Raw genomic sequence first — 15,450 nt, 5'->3', positions numbered from 1 at the left:
TCTTCATTTTCCTCCCAGGCTGTGGTGCTTAAGGCAGTAGTATAGAGTAGTAGTTAAAGACATAGACCATGGAGCCACACTCTCTGAGCTTGAAATTTAGCTCTCCCACTTACTGTTTGTGTGACCTGGTCGAATTACTTAACTTCTCTGAGTCTTAGTTTCCTATGTCTTATATCCATTTGTGTAAAATAGATCCTACTACCCATGGGGTCATTGTGATAGATAGATAGATGATAGATCGATAGATAGATAGCACTAATAGTTCCACAGAGTTTTATTTAAATACACACACACACACACACACACACACACACACACACATTCTTTTTAATTAGGTAGCTTTTCTGCTCCAGTTCTCTGTTTGGTTCAGAAGATACAAGGAAAAAGTCCATTTAATTTAAAGAATACCTATCATATGGAACTAGTTTTCATGATACTTGGGAAAAGGAGACTATCCTTAAAAGATATTTTATTGGGACCTAGATTTTTTTCCTGAAAAGGACTACCTGTGATCAGAGAGACTATATCAGAGAATTTTTGGCTATTTTAGAGGTGAGGTCTTAGCTCTAGGCTGGTCCCATTTTTAAAGTTTATTTTTAGTAATCTCTACACTCAGTGTGGGGCTCGAACTCATGACCCTGAGATCAAGAGTCGCATGCCCTTCTGACTGAGCAGGCAAACCTTAGAACAAGGACATCCTACTATATTGAGAAACAAAAGACAACCTTATAGTGTCTTGCCTTTTAAGAAGACATAACTATTTGATGAGATGTCAGGAGGTCATAAGCATTTTATGTTTAATCTTACATATATGGACTGAGCACCTATTATATGGCCAAATGCCATATATTGGCAGAGTTTAACCACAGTGTTTAACTATACACTCCCTAAAGAATGTGGTTAAAACAAGAAAATAATTCAAAATTCATTTATTAGGAATCTACTGATGATAAAATCAGATATTTTGTCATCACCTGAACTTCCCATTTTCCCCATATTGTATTTTAATTTCTACAAGATTAAAGTCTTTGCAAATCTTATTTTATAGTCACTATTAAGGTTTAATCTACCATTTTTAACTAGCACATAATTGAGGCCCAGGATTTTATCTAGGGTAAGAAAATCCTCCTTTGTACCAAAATATAAGCAAAACATTTATTTATAATTTTGAATAGTCATCTTTTTGGAAGAGTAATCACAAATAGCAGATAAGAAAAACCCCTATGAAAACTACATTAAGTTATTTAGCGTCTTTCTGTTTCATGTCTCATACAATGGAGAGCACAAGGAAAAACATTCTTAAAAATGTTTACAAACTACAAAGAGAAATTGTTGGCTTAAGTTCTATATACTGTAGGGGTTCATTTTATCAAGATCAAACTGATCTTTCTGGCTCCAGAAGGTTTAATTTATATTAAAGTTATTTGCCTCCTTTCACAAGGATCCCCTGGTACTTTGTACATGAAATTAGATGATGGTACTTAGCCTATTTCATCATCATTATTTGTCCATGTGCCTGACTTTGGAGCTAAAGTAGAAATTCTGTTAAGTTGAGACACTATTATTCAGCATAGTTTAATGCCTAGCACATAGCAGCCACTTAATAGACATTTATTGGAATAGAAGGAAGAAAAGGAAATTTTTTATTATATTTACATCCTACATTATCTGCTGCTGTAGAAGAAAAGTAGGTGCTGGTAGACAAATAAAATTTTTTCTAAACTAAAAACATAGGGTTTTTCTTACTTAGGTACTTACTGTCCTTCTTTTCCTTTTTTTTTTTCCTTTTTGATGAAATGTTAGATTCTTGGATAACTTTTGCCCTTGTGGCTGTTTCTACATGTTTATCTCACAAAATTTGAAAGTTTAAAAGAAGAATGTAAGGTTTGGTGCCTGGCAGCAATTCACAATGTATGAGGGTCAATGACAATATATTCATCTCCATGGATGTGTTTGTGAGTGAACTCCAAGAACTTCAGGAAATAGGCCTAGGATTTCTTAGACTCCCTGAGGAATACAGTCAAAGAGAAAGTTTCAAAGTGTTCGGGAAAGGTTCAAGAGAAGTGGGCTAATCTCTGGAAGGAATCTTTATAATGAGTAACTGAAAAGCTGCCTTAAGCCATAAAACATCTGTGGAATTTCCATCAGTCTTATTTATTTTGTTGAATACAGTCTTTTAGGAAGTTCGTTATTCTCAGTCCATAAGTCACATCTGCATATAGTAATTTTCTTAATTGTTCCTAAATTTTGTGAGGCTGACCCCACTTCTTCATGGCATAATGAAAAGTCCTGAGGATAATGAGCCATGAATAGCGAGTGTCAGTTATGCAAGCTCTCATTTCTCACACAGTCATTTTTAGTTTGGGCAGACAGAATTGTTAGCGTTTTAAAATGTTAATGAAATCACCCCAAAGCATGGACTTTTCAGCATAGGCTTTTGGACTAGAAAAAGCAGTTCTCATGACAGAGTACATAAATGTAATTACAGGGGTGCCTGGGTGGCTCAGTGGGTTAAGTGTCCAACTTCAGCTCAGGTCATGATCTCACCGTTCATGGATTTGAGCCCCATGTTGGGCTCTGTGCTGACAGCTAGCTCAGAGTCTGGAGGCTGCTTCAGATTCTGTATCTCCCTCTCTCACTGACCCTCCCCTGCTCACACTCTCTCTGTCTCTGTCTCTGTCTATCTCTCTCTCTCTCTCTCTCAGAAATAAATAAAACATTTAAAAAAATGTAATTACAGGTATAAAGGATTTCCTTCTTCCAGGGTCCATCATAACTAAATGTACGGGCACCTGGTGGCTGAGTCAGCTGATTATCTGACTCTTGACTTTGGCTCATGTCAAGAATCCCAGGATCATGAGATCAAGCCCCACATCAGGCTTCATGCTAAGTGTGGAGCCTGAGCCTGCTTGAGACTCTCTCACTCTCCCTCTGCCCCTCTACTCTGCTCATGTGTGTGTTCTCTCTCTCTCTCAAATAAAAATAAATAAATTAATAATAATAATAAGTAAATGTAGATAAAACCATTGGGGACTAAGTTCATAGTGTAATCTTTAACAACTTATTTGCCAGTCATTTTATTAAATGTTAATTATTGAAGCGATGATATCTGGTCTATCCAGTAATAACTTCCTAAGTACATATGTGTGGGTGTTTTTGTGCAGCTGGTGACTCTTTGTTGAGCTAGGGTGAGGTAGACAGAATGAAGACATACTGTCGTGTCGTTTTCAAGCTGACAGCCTCATGCTTGAGGTTGAAAAGTAGAGAAGTAATTATAAAACATAAAAGTACATGATTCTTAAAAAGAGAGATATGTCCATATAGACAAAGACTGAGGGAGAAACACTGGAACTGGATCCTGTGTTAAACAAGTCATTTTCTGGTTTGGAGCAAATTCATAGGCCTAGGAAATGGCATAAGTAAATGCACCAACATCTAAAGAAGAATTTGGTACAGCTGGAGCATACATTGTATATGAAGGGAATTCGACATGGTTGTGGAAAAGTAGTTCATTTGATAGCATGCTACACAAGGCTTTTTTGCCAAGCTAAGAAGTTTTCATTTTATATGCATACTGGATGTCACCTGAATGGCAGAACATTAGCCATGATGTATTTCCAAATTAACCAATTAATCAACTAAAGTAATACAGCATAAAAACTTGAAAATAATTTTTTAGACCATTGCAATAGCAAAATTGTTTTTATTTCTCAAGACTGGTTTTAGCCTTGGCCACGTTTACTCCCTTGTTGCACTGTAAGCACCAGACTCTAGTGAAAGTGAGTAGCTTGACCAGCTCTTCTGGGGTTAGGCTCTGCCCATGCTTCTCTTTAGGCCCTGTGAGCTAATGAATTTATTGTTGTTAGAGAAAGAGCTCCCTTGGGTTAGTCTTAGCTTGGTCAAAGACTGTTACCGGTTCTTTAAGAATTCCAAGAGTCTAGACACTGACAGACCCCTCATTCTCTTGGCCTAAGAAGTCCCTGACCCTTTGGCTTACTAATTATAGTCCTGATAGTTACTCTAACTTCTAAACAGGCCATAGAATCTTGCTTTATTCTTTGAACAGCTTCTGGAGGTCAGTTCTCTATCAGGGAGGCCATGATTAATTCATTTATACTTCAAAAACATTTGTTGTGACTATTAGGTGAGGCCCTTGGCTAATACTGGTGGCATAAATGGTAGAAAATGGGGACCTTGCTCTCAGGAAGCTTATAATCTCCCTTCTGTTCTCTCACTAAGAGTGGATATACTCCTCTAATCATCCGTATATTTTTAAGTTTATTTATTTATTTATTTTTGAGAGAGAGAACACATGCTAGTTCTCTGTCTCTAGTTTATTTTTGAGAGAGAGAGGGAGAGAGAATCCCAAGCAGGCTCCACACCGTCAGCACACAGCCCGACGCAGGCCTCGATTCCAAAAACCATGAGATCATGACCTGAGCCAAAATCAATAGCCAGACACTCAACCAATTGAGCCAACCAGATGCCCCCCACATATTTTTAAATAAACTTTCTTTCATTGAGCTATTTGGTTATTATTCTTCATTGAGACAACATCCATCCTACTAGTGATTATTCTCTTGCATTAGCTGGCATTGCTGGGCCCTCTCTGTGTTTGTCCTTGAAGAAGGGTCCAGCATGCTAGAGACTGTCCTCCAAACTGTGTTCATATTTATGCGTACGTGGTCAAGCAATACCAAGACAATACCAAGATACACTAAGGTTTCATTAATAACAAATGTTGATTTATATATTGACTCTGCACATATTGTTTACAGCCTACTATGTGTCAGGTTGTGAGGCACTAGGAAACTTCGAGGAAAAAAAGGACTTAAACAAATATCTATTAAAAAATCCCAAGATATAAATTAATGGGCCCCATTTTATTCCTGGATATTAAAAGAATTCTAGAAGAACTTGAGACCGCGTGATATAATTATAAGTTTGGATATTCTTCCCCATACTCACAACAATTTGCTGGCACTGTGACCCTAGCAAAGTTATTTAATCTTTGGAAACTTTAATTTCCATAACAATAAGGATTCCCACCTTGAAAAGTCAAGTGGTATGCCTAGGGTCATTCAGCTAGTACTTTATAAGGGAAGATTTAAACCAGTTCATCTAAATCCAAATTCCAATTCAAAATTGATATAAACCTTCCTAAATTCGGACCACATTACTTTGTAATTCATATTCTTTCCATCAAAAGCTATATGAATCAGGAGGCATGATTACTCGTGTATAAGCATTCTTGTTCCAACAACCCTACTGACCCAAACTAGTTAGCCCTTATGTTTCAGCTGTCCTTGGAGAAGATGCAGTTGCATTGAACATGGGAGCCAGGGGTTGGGTGCTGGTAACACTGGTTCCTCATATCCTCAGGCAGAACCCATTGGTGTGTGGTGACCTAGTGTGTCCAACTGTTACTCCTCAGTTAGCACTATCTGCTAGGTCATCCAAGGTGTCAATACTTCTAGAAAGCACATGTCTTGGTGTCATGAATCTTGGGGACTGACACTTAAGGTCTGTGCTTCCAGGCGTTTCCAGTAGGAACCCCTATCACTGAAGTAAGTTGGCTGAAATCCTTTGAACTTGCTGTTCTCTCCGTGTCACTTAAATCATGCCAAGAGCTGAGTCTGAAATTTTCACTAAGTCATGGAAGCCTCAAATAAGAAACATTAGAAATAGGTATTCCCTCAGGACCCTGTTTTGACAAAAACAGTTCCATTTTGCTTAGTCTAGCATCCAGCAAGTTTTAAACTGTGGAATTTTTCCAAATTAGGAGAGCTTCCAAGCTTTTATTTGCCGGAGAGGAAATTGTGCTCTTTGTTGACTTTTTACTTTGTATGCATCTACTATAAAATTTGGAAATATGTCAGAAGAGCTATGAAAGTATAGAGGGCAATACTGCAGCTCCACTCTGAATTTCAGATCTATCTCTCAGGCCACTTCAATCTCCAGACCCTAAAACCCTTTGGATGGATGAATGACTGGTAAATACTGTGTGATGTGCCAATGGGCTACTTAAGGGATCTCAGTACCTAGATTCGTGCTGGATCCAGATCGGGAGAGCTAGGACGAATTCGGTTAGAGTATTACACAAAGCAACCAGGAGCAATCCAAGAGCTGGGCACAGACCACCATTGTGGAGAAGAGTCAAGGTCCATACCAAAAAGCAAAAGCAAAAGAAAACAACCTAAGAGTATGGAGCATCTCTAACACTAATGTGAGAGAAAAACACAGAAAGCAAAAAGCGCCAGCCTGTCACCTGTGGCTCACAAAAGCAGGAAAATGGAGTCTTATATCCATGTGTCTGATATTTTGAGGTGTACTATTCACACCAATAGTAACACAGCCCAGAATGTATATTAACATAATCACTGTTACTGTTACTGTTTTTCTCCTCTTGGGAAAAAAGTCAAGAAGGACGGGAACTGTCCTTCCACTATATAGTTTCACTTGTAAGTAAGTGAGTTTTGCTAATGTTGGCAAAGCATAGACCCAAATGATTCATAACTGTACATACATATATTTATTATGTTATTAAATTGCTGTTGCTGTTGTCCCTTAATTGATAGAAATTTATTTTAAAAGGTGAGCTTTGTTAGTGTATGTGATCAAGGATTAAAATATGTGGGGCCCTCTGCTCTCAGGATTGAAATTTAGCAATTTCTAATTCCTTTTAATTTTTTTATCCTCGGAGAGGTTTCCCATTGTACCAATTTCTATTTTTGATACTATCCATCATTGAGGAGGAAATGTATTGGAATTTTAATGCTTTGAACAATTTGTAAATTGCAGATACAAATACTTCCTGGCTGGCTGAGCCCTGTTCTTCTGGCAAAGTGATGAAGAGCTCTCATGTCTGATCTGCATGCAGAAGGCATGTGTTTAATCGCATTTACCCCACAAACATTACTGAGCAGTAACTCTGGTCAGGCACTGTGCTGTGTCTAGGATTCAAAGATGACTCAGTACTCTGGATGCTTAGATGGACACTGAAGTCTCTTTCAGCTTGACAGACTGCAGTGCTAGGAAGCAGAGCCGTAGTAGGAAGAGAGGATTTACTTATTCTTACCAGCCACTGTGTGGAAGAGACTGCTCTCTGGAATACGGAGAATGTCAAAATCCACACCCTCACAGACTTAGGGTTGGAAAAGTCAAAGATAGAGGTAATCATCTACCAAATACTTACACTTCAGGGTCACTAAGAAGGATTAGAGAGGACATTAAAATTTAATGTTTAATTTGGAGAATTGTCCCATACACAGAGAGCAAAATCAAAACAATGTCCTCTCATACAACTGAACCCTGGGTAACTCTGTGGCTAAGCTGACAAATTCATGTCATCAGGAAAGGGTCTGCTGCAATGCAAGTGGCCATAAAGTGAAAGCTGAATTGATAATAGCTGGGCATACAAATAGGCAAAGGGTCTCCAGTGCTATTGAAGAAAAGGAGGGGGTGTGTGTGGCAAGATGGTAATAGAAACATTCAAAATAATAAAGAGAAAAAAATAGGTGGATTTTAAAGGGAGTGGGGGGGGGGGCCTAGAGTGGCAAAAACAAGAACAAAAAAATAGTAAAATTAACTGGGGATGGCCAAGAGCTGATTCAACATAAGATCTCCTTTTCACACAACAGAATATTGACAATTCTGTTATGCAAAGTCTACCAACAGGAAGAGACAGAAAGAGAGGAAGAGAGAACATTCAGAAAAATAAATTAAGAGAAAGAACAAAAAACTAATGAGATAACTGTGGATTAACCCACATGCCAGAAACTAAGAAATGTGGAGGAAGGGGAAACCATCTAGAGCCTGGGGAAGAGATACAAACTGAAGATAATTTAGAGAACAAGAAGGAATAGGGAAAAGTCTTGAAGAATTAAGAAAGGTCACACACATGGATTGAAATAGAAACATCAAATATAAATAGCTAATAATTCAGGCAACCAGATCTCTATAGTGGTTGTAACTGGAAGTTAGGTTCTCTAAAAGATTTAAGACTATGCAAAGATAGAATAGTTTGGGACTCTCCCATGATAAAGAATAGGAAATAAAAAACTGCATGAGTATGAACTTGTGACAAATGTCAAAGTGTGGAACTTTGGAGGACGTGAGTTTTGACTGGCGGTTTTGTTTAACATGATGGTAGACAGTGAATCACATGGAGAAAATATGGAATTTCTGAACATTAGTATATGTCTTCCCAACTCTCCTTCCCCACCCCCACCCCCAGTAGAAGGAGAACAGAAACTTTAAGAATATTCATTTATGCGGCACCTGGGTGGCTCAGTCATTAAGTGTCCAACTTTGGCTCAGGTCATGGTCTCACACTTGTGAATTCAAGCCCCACATCAGGGTCTCTGCCACCAGCATGGAGCCGCTTCACATCCTCTGTCCTCCCCCACACCGTCTGCCCCTCCCCCTCCCCGGCTTACATGTGCACACACACTCTCCCTCAAAAATAATTTTAAAAAAGTATTCTTTTTCTTTCATACTAAAAGGGCTTTATACAGCTTCTGGTCAATAAAGTGTAGTCAGTAGCTCTGGAGCTAAATTAAAAGTGGCCAAGAAATAAATATTTAGCTTCACTGCATGGGTGCAAGTCAACCTGACAAGAATTAGATGGTGCTGGAAAGAGGGAAGTTGGAGAGAATGGCACTAACAGTAATACAGGCCAAGGCGAAAAGTCAAAATTAAGTTCTCACGGGCTAAAAAAATGCTACAGAGCTTTATGGAGGATGAACAAATCTTTCATTCCTCAGGGGCGGAATATTAAATATGATGAGATGATCATGGGAAAAGAGAGTCAGCTGATTTTTCAAGCTATATGAGAATGAGGATACAGATTTTTTTAATGATACAAAGAACGTTCCCAAAGGGGAAAATAAATTTTATGGCTTTACAGAGCAGAACAGAGATCCTCATGTACAAATAAGATTAATGGAAGATGGCAATGGGCGGGGGGAGGACGAGGCCACAGATAAGAGGACAATTTAAAAAGAAATAAAAAACAAATGAGTGCCGTAGATGTACAAAGATAAGTTGAGTGAAATAAAGATAAAAGTAGAAATAAATACATGACCTATAAACAACTGGGCCAAGGAAGAAGACGTGGGAGGAGGAGGATGTATTTAAACAATGGTTTGGTTCCTCTGGGGTCAAAACGGAAGACTGGAAACAACGGGATTATTCCAGAACTAGTGCAAAAGCAGGAAAAGATACAGATGTATAAAAAATACAAAAACACATTACTGGTAAAATGATATGCTATGAATAAAGAAAAGTCAGGGGGGCGCAGATCTTAAAATCTGTAAGAACATGACAACGTTATTTTTGGCAGGAGATTTTTCTTTAACTTCAATGAATTTTAGAACAGGACTTTAAAAAGTAAAAATAGTATGTGAATAATGTAATTAAGCAAATTAAGATAAACACTGCGGTTAACATTCTATTACTGAGGACCGTAGAAGCCTTTGACACAGTTGATCACTGCCCCGCCTTGGAACGTCTTTTTTACTTGGCTTCAAGCACCCGAAACAGCCTGCTCTTCTCTTACTTCTCTGGCTACTTCTCCGTTCCCTTTGCTAGTCCTTCCCCAGCGGCACCGCCTGCAAGTGCTGGGGTGCCCCAGACTGACTCCTGAGACTCCTCATCTGCAGTTACTTGCCTTGTGGTCTCACTTGGTCTCCTTGAATACCGTGGCTAGATGGAAGGCTCCCAGTTTTGTAGCTCCAGTCCCGCCTCATTCCTGAGCCCCACACCATCTCCAGCCACCCACCCGACATCTACATTTCAATCTCTGCAAGTTATCTCTAATTTAACCTGAGCAGTGCTCGCCGGCAGCACATGTACTAATTTAACCTGAGCAAACTGAACTGGTGGTCCTCACCGACCTCAAACCTGGGTCTCCTAACAGTTTTCTTTATCTCAGTGGAAACTCCATGCCTCCGCTTGTTTGGGACAAAAACTTTGGTGTCATCCTTTCCTCTCCTTTTGCTAGCAGCCATATCTGAGCCATCAGCAAATCCCGTCCTTTCCCCAGTTCAAACCCTGACGAATTCTTCACACCCTCACCCTCACCGCTACCACCTCCGGCTAAGCCATCATCACCTTTTGTCTGGGTGTTGGAACAGCCCCCTAACTGGTCCTCTGCTGCTGGTCTTGTCTTTTTTTCAGTTCATTGTCAACACAGCACTGCGGCGATCCTGTTAAAATGGAAGTCTGGGTGGCTCAGTCGGTTAAGCGTCCGACTTCAGCTCAGGTCATGATCTCACGGTTCGTGGGTTCAAGCCCCGCATCAGGCTCTGTGCTGAGGAACAGCTCAGAGCCTGGAGCCTGTTTCAGATTCTGTGTCTCCCTCTCTCTCTCTGACCCTCCCCTGCTCACGCTGTCTCTATCTCAAAAATAAATAAAACACTTTAAAAAAACTGAAGTCATGTCATATTGCTTCTCTACTCAAAAGCCACCACTGGCTTTCCATGTCACGTAGAGAAGAAACAGTCCTTTCAGTGACCCGCAATATGCGGTTTCCGCAGCTCCCGCTACCCATAAATATGCTCTGACTTTATCTTAAACTTTCATGCCCCTCGCTCCCCTCGGTGTTCCTCACACATCAGGTACGACCCCACTTCAAGCAAGCTGAACTTGGAGCTCCGTCTACAGGGAATGCTCTACCCAGATCTTCTCCTGCTTAGCTCCTTCCCTTTCTTCTGCTTTTTACTCAGATACCTCTTTCTCTGAGAGACCTTTGTTGGCCTCTCTCATTTAAAATTGCTCCCCACTAATCTGGCCATGTGTAGCAACATGGATGGACCTTGAGGGTGTTATGCTGAGCGAAATAAGTCAGGCAGAGAAGGACAAATACCATATGTTTGCACATATAGGAGGATTAGGAGGAACTTAACGGAGGACCAAGGGGGAGAAGAAGGGGGGAAATGGTGGGGGAAAGGGAGAGAGGCAAAACCATGAAAGACTCTTGAATACTGAGAACAAACTAAGGACTGATGGGTGTGGGGGGGAGGGGGGAGATGGGCCTGGAGGAGGGCACTTGTGGGGATGAGCACTGGGTGTTCTATGGAAACCAACTTGACAATAAACTATTTGTAAAAAAAATAAAAAATTTAAAAAATAAAATTTAAAAATTAAAAAATATAAAATAAAATTGCACCCCACTATGGCCGACCCAGGAACGTCTTCTCTCCTTACTCTGCTTTATATTTCCTCCTTTGCCCTTAGTAGCTCTAATATCCCATACACAGTACCTACTTATCACATTTATTCTGTCTCTTTCAGTAGAATATAAGCTACATAGATTTGTGTCTGTTTTGTTCACTACTCTATCCCCTACCTAGCACCTTGCACAGGGCCTGGCACATAGTACTGTTGAATGAACCAATGAGTGAATGGGTGATGTGTTGTTTTCAGTATCTTTGTTCATTTGTTTTCATGAATAAGAAAATCCTTTTATTAGCATGTTAAGTCGTGGGTGCAAAATGTGGCTTCTAAAATGTATCTTAAATGTATTCGACACTGATCTTGCTTACACCGTGAACGGCCTCAAAAACAGTTTCTACATAATTTGCAAAGTACACATTTTACCTCAGCTCCTGTACAACTCAACACATATTCTTAATTAGTGAGATAATTGGGAGCTTTTACTAAAGTGATAAGTTACCTCAATGCAAATTAACTAATGAGCTTCATTCTTTCGAGCAGAGTGTTATCTGGGGAGGTTTGCTGATAAAAACCATGGCTACCTGACTGTTAAGTTAAACAGCCCACACGGAAGGCACAGTGCAAACTCGGTTCTTACTCAGAGTGAGATCCAAGCCCTTCTCAGACATGACAAAGCTATGGTAATATTCTTCTAAGTGGTCTCCTGGTCACCATCTCTCCCTTCCTCTATACACAGTGTACCTGTTTCCAGATCAATATTAATAATGCAGACCTCTGGTTATAACCATTATTCTGCTCAGAAGTCTTCACAGGTCCCCTTTTCCTATTAAATAAAATCCCATCTCATAAAATGGACATGGAAAGCCTCTAAAGTCTAGTTGCAATCTGCTTTTCCTACATTATTTCCTTGTATTTTTCTACCCTGCTCTCCAATTAGATTGTTGTGCCTTCTACCCCTTGTTATATTTTCCACCTCCTTACCTTTCCTCATAACATTCTTGAAGCCAGAAGGTTTATTTAGAATTCATTTCTAGGCTAGAGCAGTAGTGTGATCAACACACAGTGTGGTGATATTATTAGTCTCTGTGACTCAGGCTCTAAATTTCTGTTAAAGGAATTTAAGATCACATTTCTCTTTTTTAATACCCACATTGCTATATGGGCTTACACTGAGCTGATATTCAGCTAAATACTCCAGGACTTATGTATGTGACCTTCCATCAAACTGAGTTTCACACATTCTTGGTGAATGTGCGCTAAATGCAACCCTGTGCATTTGGTGCCTTAAAATCACTACTTTTCTTTTTGAAGAATATATATCTCTTGACTCTGCCATCGTTTCTCCACTTATTCTGCTATTACTTTAGCTTTTGCCACCTAAATCCTCTTATGAAGCAAGCAGAGAGAGAAGCAAGAGAAGGAAGGAGCATTATTCCTCACATATGAAAGTGTGCTCAGCTCCCTCCTCCTTCCAGATCATTTCCTATATAGCTTGTGGCGGGGGGGGGGGGGGGGGGGGGGGGGGGGGGGGGGGGAGGCTTTTAAAAATCAAATCTCATGGGCATGTCCTTCCCCACATAAAAATCTCTGCAATGGCTCCCCATTACCTTCATCATAACCTCAGACCTTGTGAAATTCGTTTCCCATCTTCATCTCCAGCCTTATTTCTCACCATTTCTCATCACGCAGCTTGCACTCTGTGACTGTTGCACACTCATCTCCCTGAGTTGCTAGTATCAGTCCCTGGCTTCTCTTCCTGGCTAACTATTCTTTCTTACAGACTCAACCCGGACACCTCCTCCTCTAAGAAGCTTCCCTGTCATCTCTACCATAGAATGTGCAAGTGCCCTTGCTCTCTGTTCCAACGGCACCCAGATTTAGCTCTATCATGACACTCATTATACTGGTTTAGCATTGCCTGTTGCTTTTCTTTCTCCCCATCGGTAGACTTTAAGGTCCTTGAGAACAAGTGTGTCTTTCATCTCTGTAACTCTAATGTTAAGAGCAGTGCCTCATATTTTTATCAGTTTCTCTCGCCAATAAGATTATTCCTGGTATTTCTTTTTCTTGTTCATCCAAGAGGAATCTAGGGCAGAATAAAAAGAAACATGGTAGAAACTGACTTAAGCAAGAGTAAGATTTCAACCTTTTAATCTTTTAACTAATATAGGGGGCCACTGAAACTTTGCTACACACTCTCACTACATAACAAAGAATACATAGTGAGGGTGACTATAACTAAAAGCTATCAGTGAGATTGTTTTAATTTGCCTTCTCCATAAAACACAAGTAAAATAGACAATCTATATGTGGGGATTCTCTGAGACCCAATTTCTTGATGTCACTTGCATAATGAAGCAGGCACTGGGTTTTCTGGCCTGGGAAAACTGAAGACATTTAGGTCCAGATTGATTAGTCTTTCTGTGAGAAATGAATGCCTCAGAGACAAGTGAGCATTGCCCTTCAGTTACGGCCATATTGAATGTGACTTAACACATTGATAAAACATACGCTTAACTGGAATGAGGGAGTTACATAATCTCTGAGAGATTTCTTTTCTGAGATGATTTTAGTATATATTTTTTCACTGCAGTCCTTCAAGGCTCCATCCAGCTTAAAATCTATAATCATTAAGCCCCAGATATTCTTAAAATAGTGAAGGACTTCTCTTTCTACTACTCCAGCTTTACTTTCCTGATCAACAAATTGACCAAATAAAATTAACCTATTTACTATGAACCATTTTGTTCCCTAGGCTATGTCAGCGTGTGTGTGTGTGTGTGTGTGTGTGTCTGTGTGTGTGTGTGAGACAACACATCTAATAGTAGATTGCTCATTAGAAACACAATTGTAGTCACTCTTTATAATACATAGGTAATTATCAATTGATTAATCTGTATATTTTAATGATTTGGTTCCCTGCTTCTCTAAAGAAACATAAAGCTATTTTAAAATCTAAGATAACTGAGACTTCATTACTTGTTGCAAAATAGAATTTATTTTAACTGGTAGAGTCCCACTGAGGAGTGCTAACGTGAATAATTAACCATTACACGCAATCTACCAAAATGAGCAGTTTCATTGCATTTAGTGATAGTAGCATCTTCAAATGTGATTTACATTTATATCTCTAATGAAAATTAGTACATTCTTCACACTTTCTGATTTTTCTATGCCCCTTCTGTGACAGCATAACTTCTCACTACTTGTATTTGCATTTGTGAATTACTAAGTAATGTTGGTGGCAGGTAATGGATGAATGTTTTTTTGCCAAGAACCTAGACTTGTATCTGCTGATTCCTCAAAAAAACCTCTCTTATATTCTACATTTCATTATAATTCCTTTTAGTTTAACATGTCGTGGGTAACCTCTATGAGTTTCTCATAATGCAGTATGTTGTGTCTTCAACTAGAGAAATTCTATTAGAGAACAGGGAAAAGTGATCTGGGGACAGCCTTGATTGAAAGTTAAATGACACTGGGGTGCCTGGGTGGCTCAGTCGGTTAAGTGTCCAACTTTGGCTCAGGTTATGATCTTGCAGTTCGTAGGTTCGAGCCTCGTGTCGGGCTCTGTGCTGACAGCCAGCTCAGAGCCTGGAGCCCGTTTCAGATTCTATATCTCCCTCTCTCTGACCCTCCCCTGCTCACACTGTCTGTCTCTCTCTCTCAGAAATAAATTTAAAAAATTTTTTTTAAAAATTTAAAAAAAGAAAATTAAATGATATTAAATAATAGCTACCATATCCAAAGCATTTGCTCTGTGTCAAAAGGTATGTATTGTATATTCATTATTTCTAACCCTTGTAATGGAGGAAGTACTAATTTCCCCATTTTGCTGAAGAAAAAACTGAAGCTTAGAGTTTAGTAAACTGGTGTCCAAGCACAATGCTAGAAAGTGGCTGGACCAAAATTCAAACAGAGATGATGTGTCTAATCTTAAAGTCTAGGCTTTTCTGGGGCGCCTGGGTGGCTTAGTCAGTTAAGCGTCCGACTTTCGCTTAGGTCACGATCTCACGTTCGTGGGTTCGAGCCCCGCATTGGGCTCTGTGCTGACTGCCAGCTCGGAGCCTGGAGCCTGTTTCAGTCTGTGACTCCCTCTCTCTCTGACCCTCCCCTGCTCACGCTGTCTCTCTCTTTCCTAGAAATAATAAATTAAAAAAAAAATTAAAAAAGAAAAAAGTCCAGGCTTTTCTTCTGTCACAGGCCATAATTAAGAGTACAAAAGTGCCCCAAGTGTATGTTACCTTGTAGTGCCTTATCTTCCCAGACTCT

At 39.6% G+C, this 15,450-nt stretch overlaps 1 protein-coding gene across 1 annotated transcript in view; it reads left to right on the top strand.

Annotated features, from left to right (window-relative positions):
• GRIN3A (glutamate ionotropic receptor NMDA type subunit 3A) overlaps positions 1 to 15,450 on the top strand; it is a 168,096-nt gene that overhangs the window by 54,719 nt on the left and 97,927 nt on the right. The gene's annotated exons all lie outside the window — the stretch shown is intronic.

The sequence above is a fragment of the Hyaena hyaena genome, unplaced genomic scaffold (assembly GCF_003009895.1).
Source record: "Hyaena hyaena isolate Hyena2069 unplaced genomic scaffold, ASM300989v1 scaffold_739, whole genome shotgun sequence".
NCBI classification, from domain to species: Eukaryota; Metazoa; Chordata; class Mammalia; order Carnivora; family Hyaenidae; genus Hyaena; species Hyaena hyaena.
This window is presented reverse-complemented; position numbering and strand designations above follow the sequence as displayed.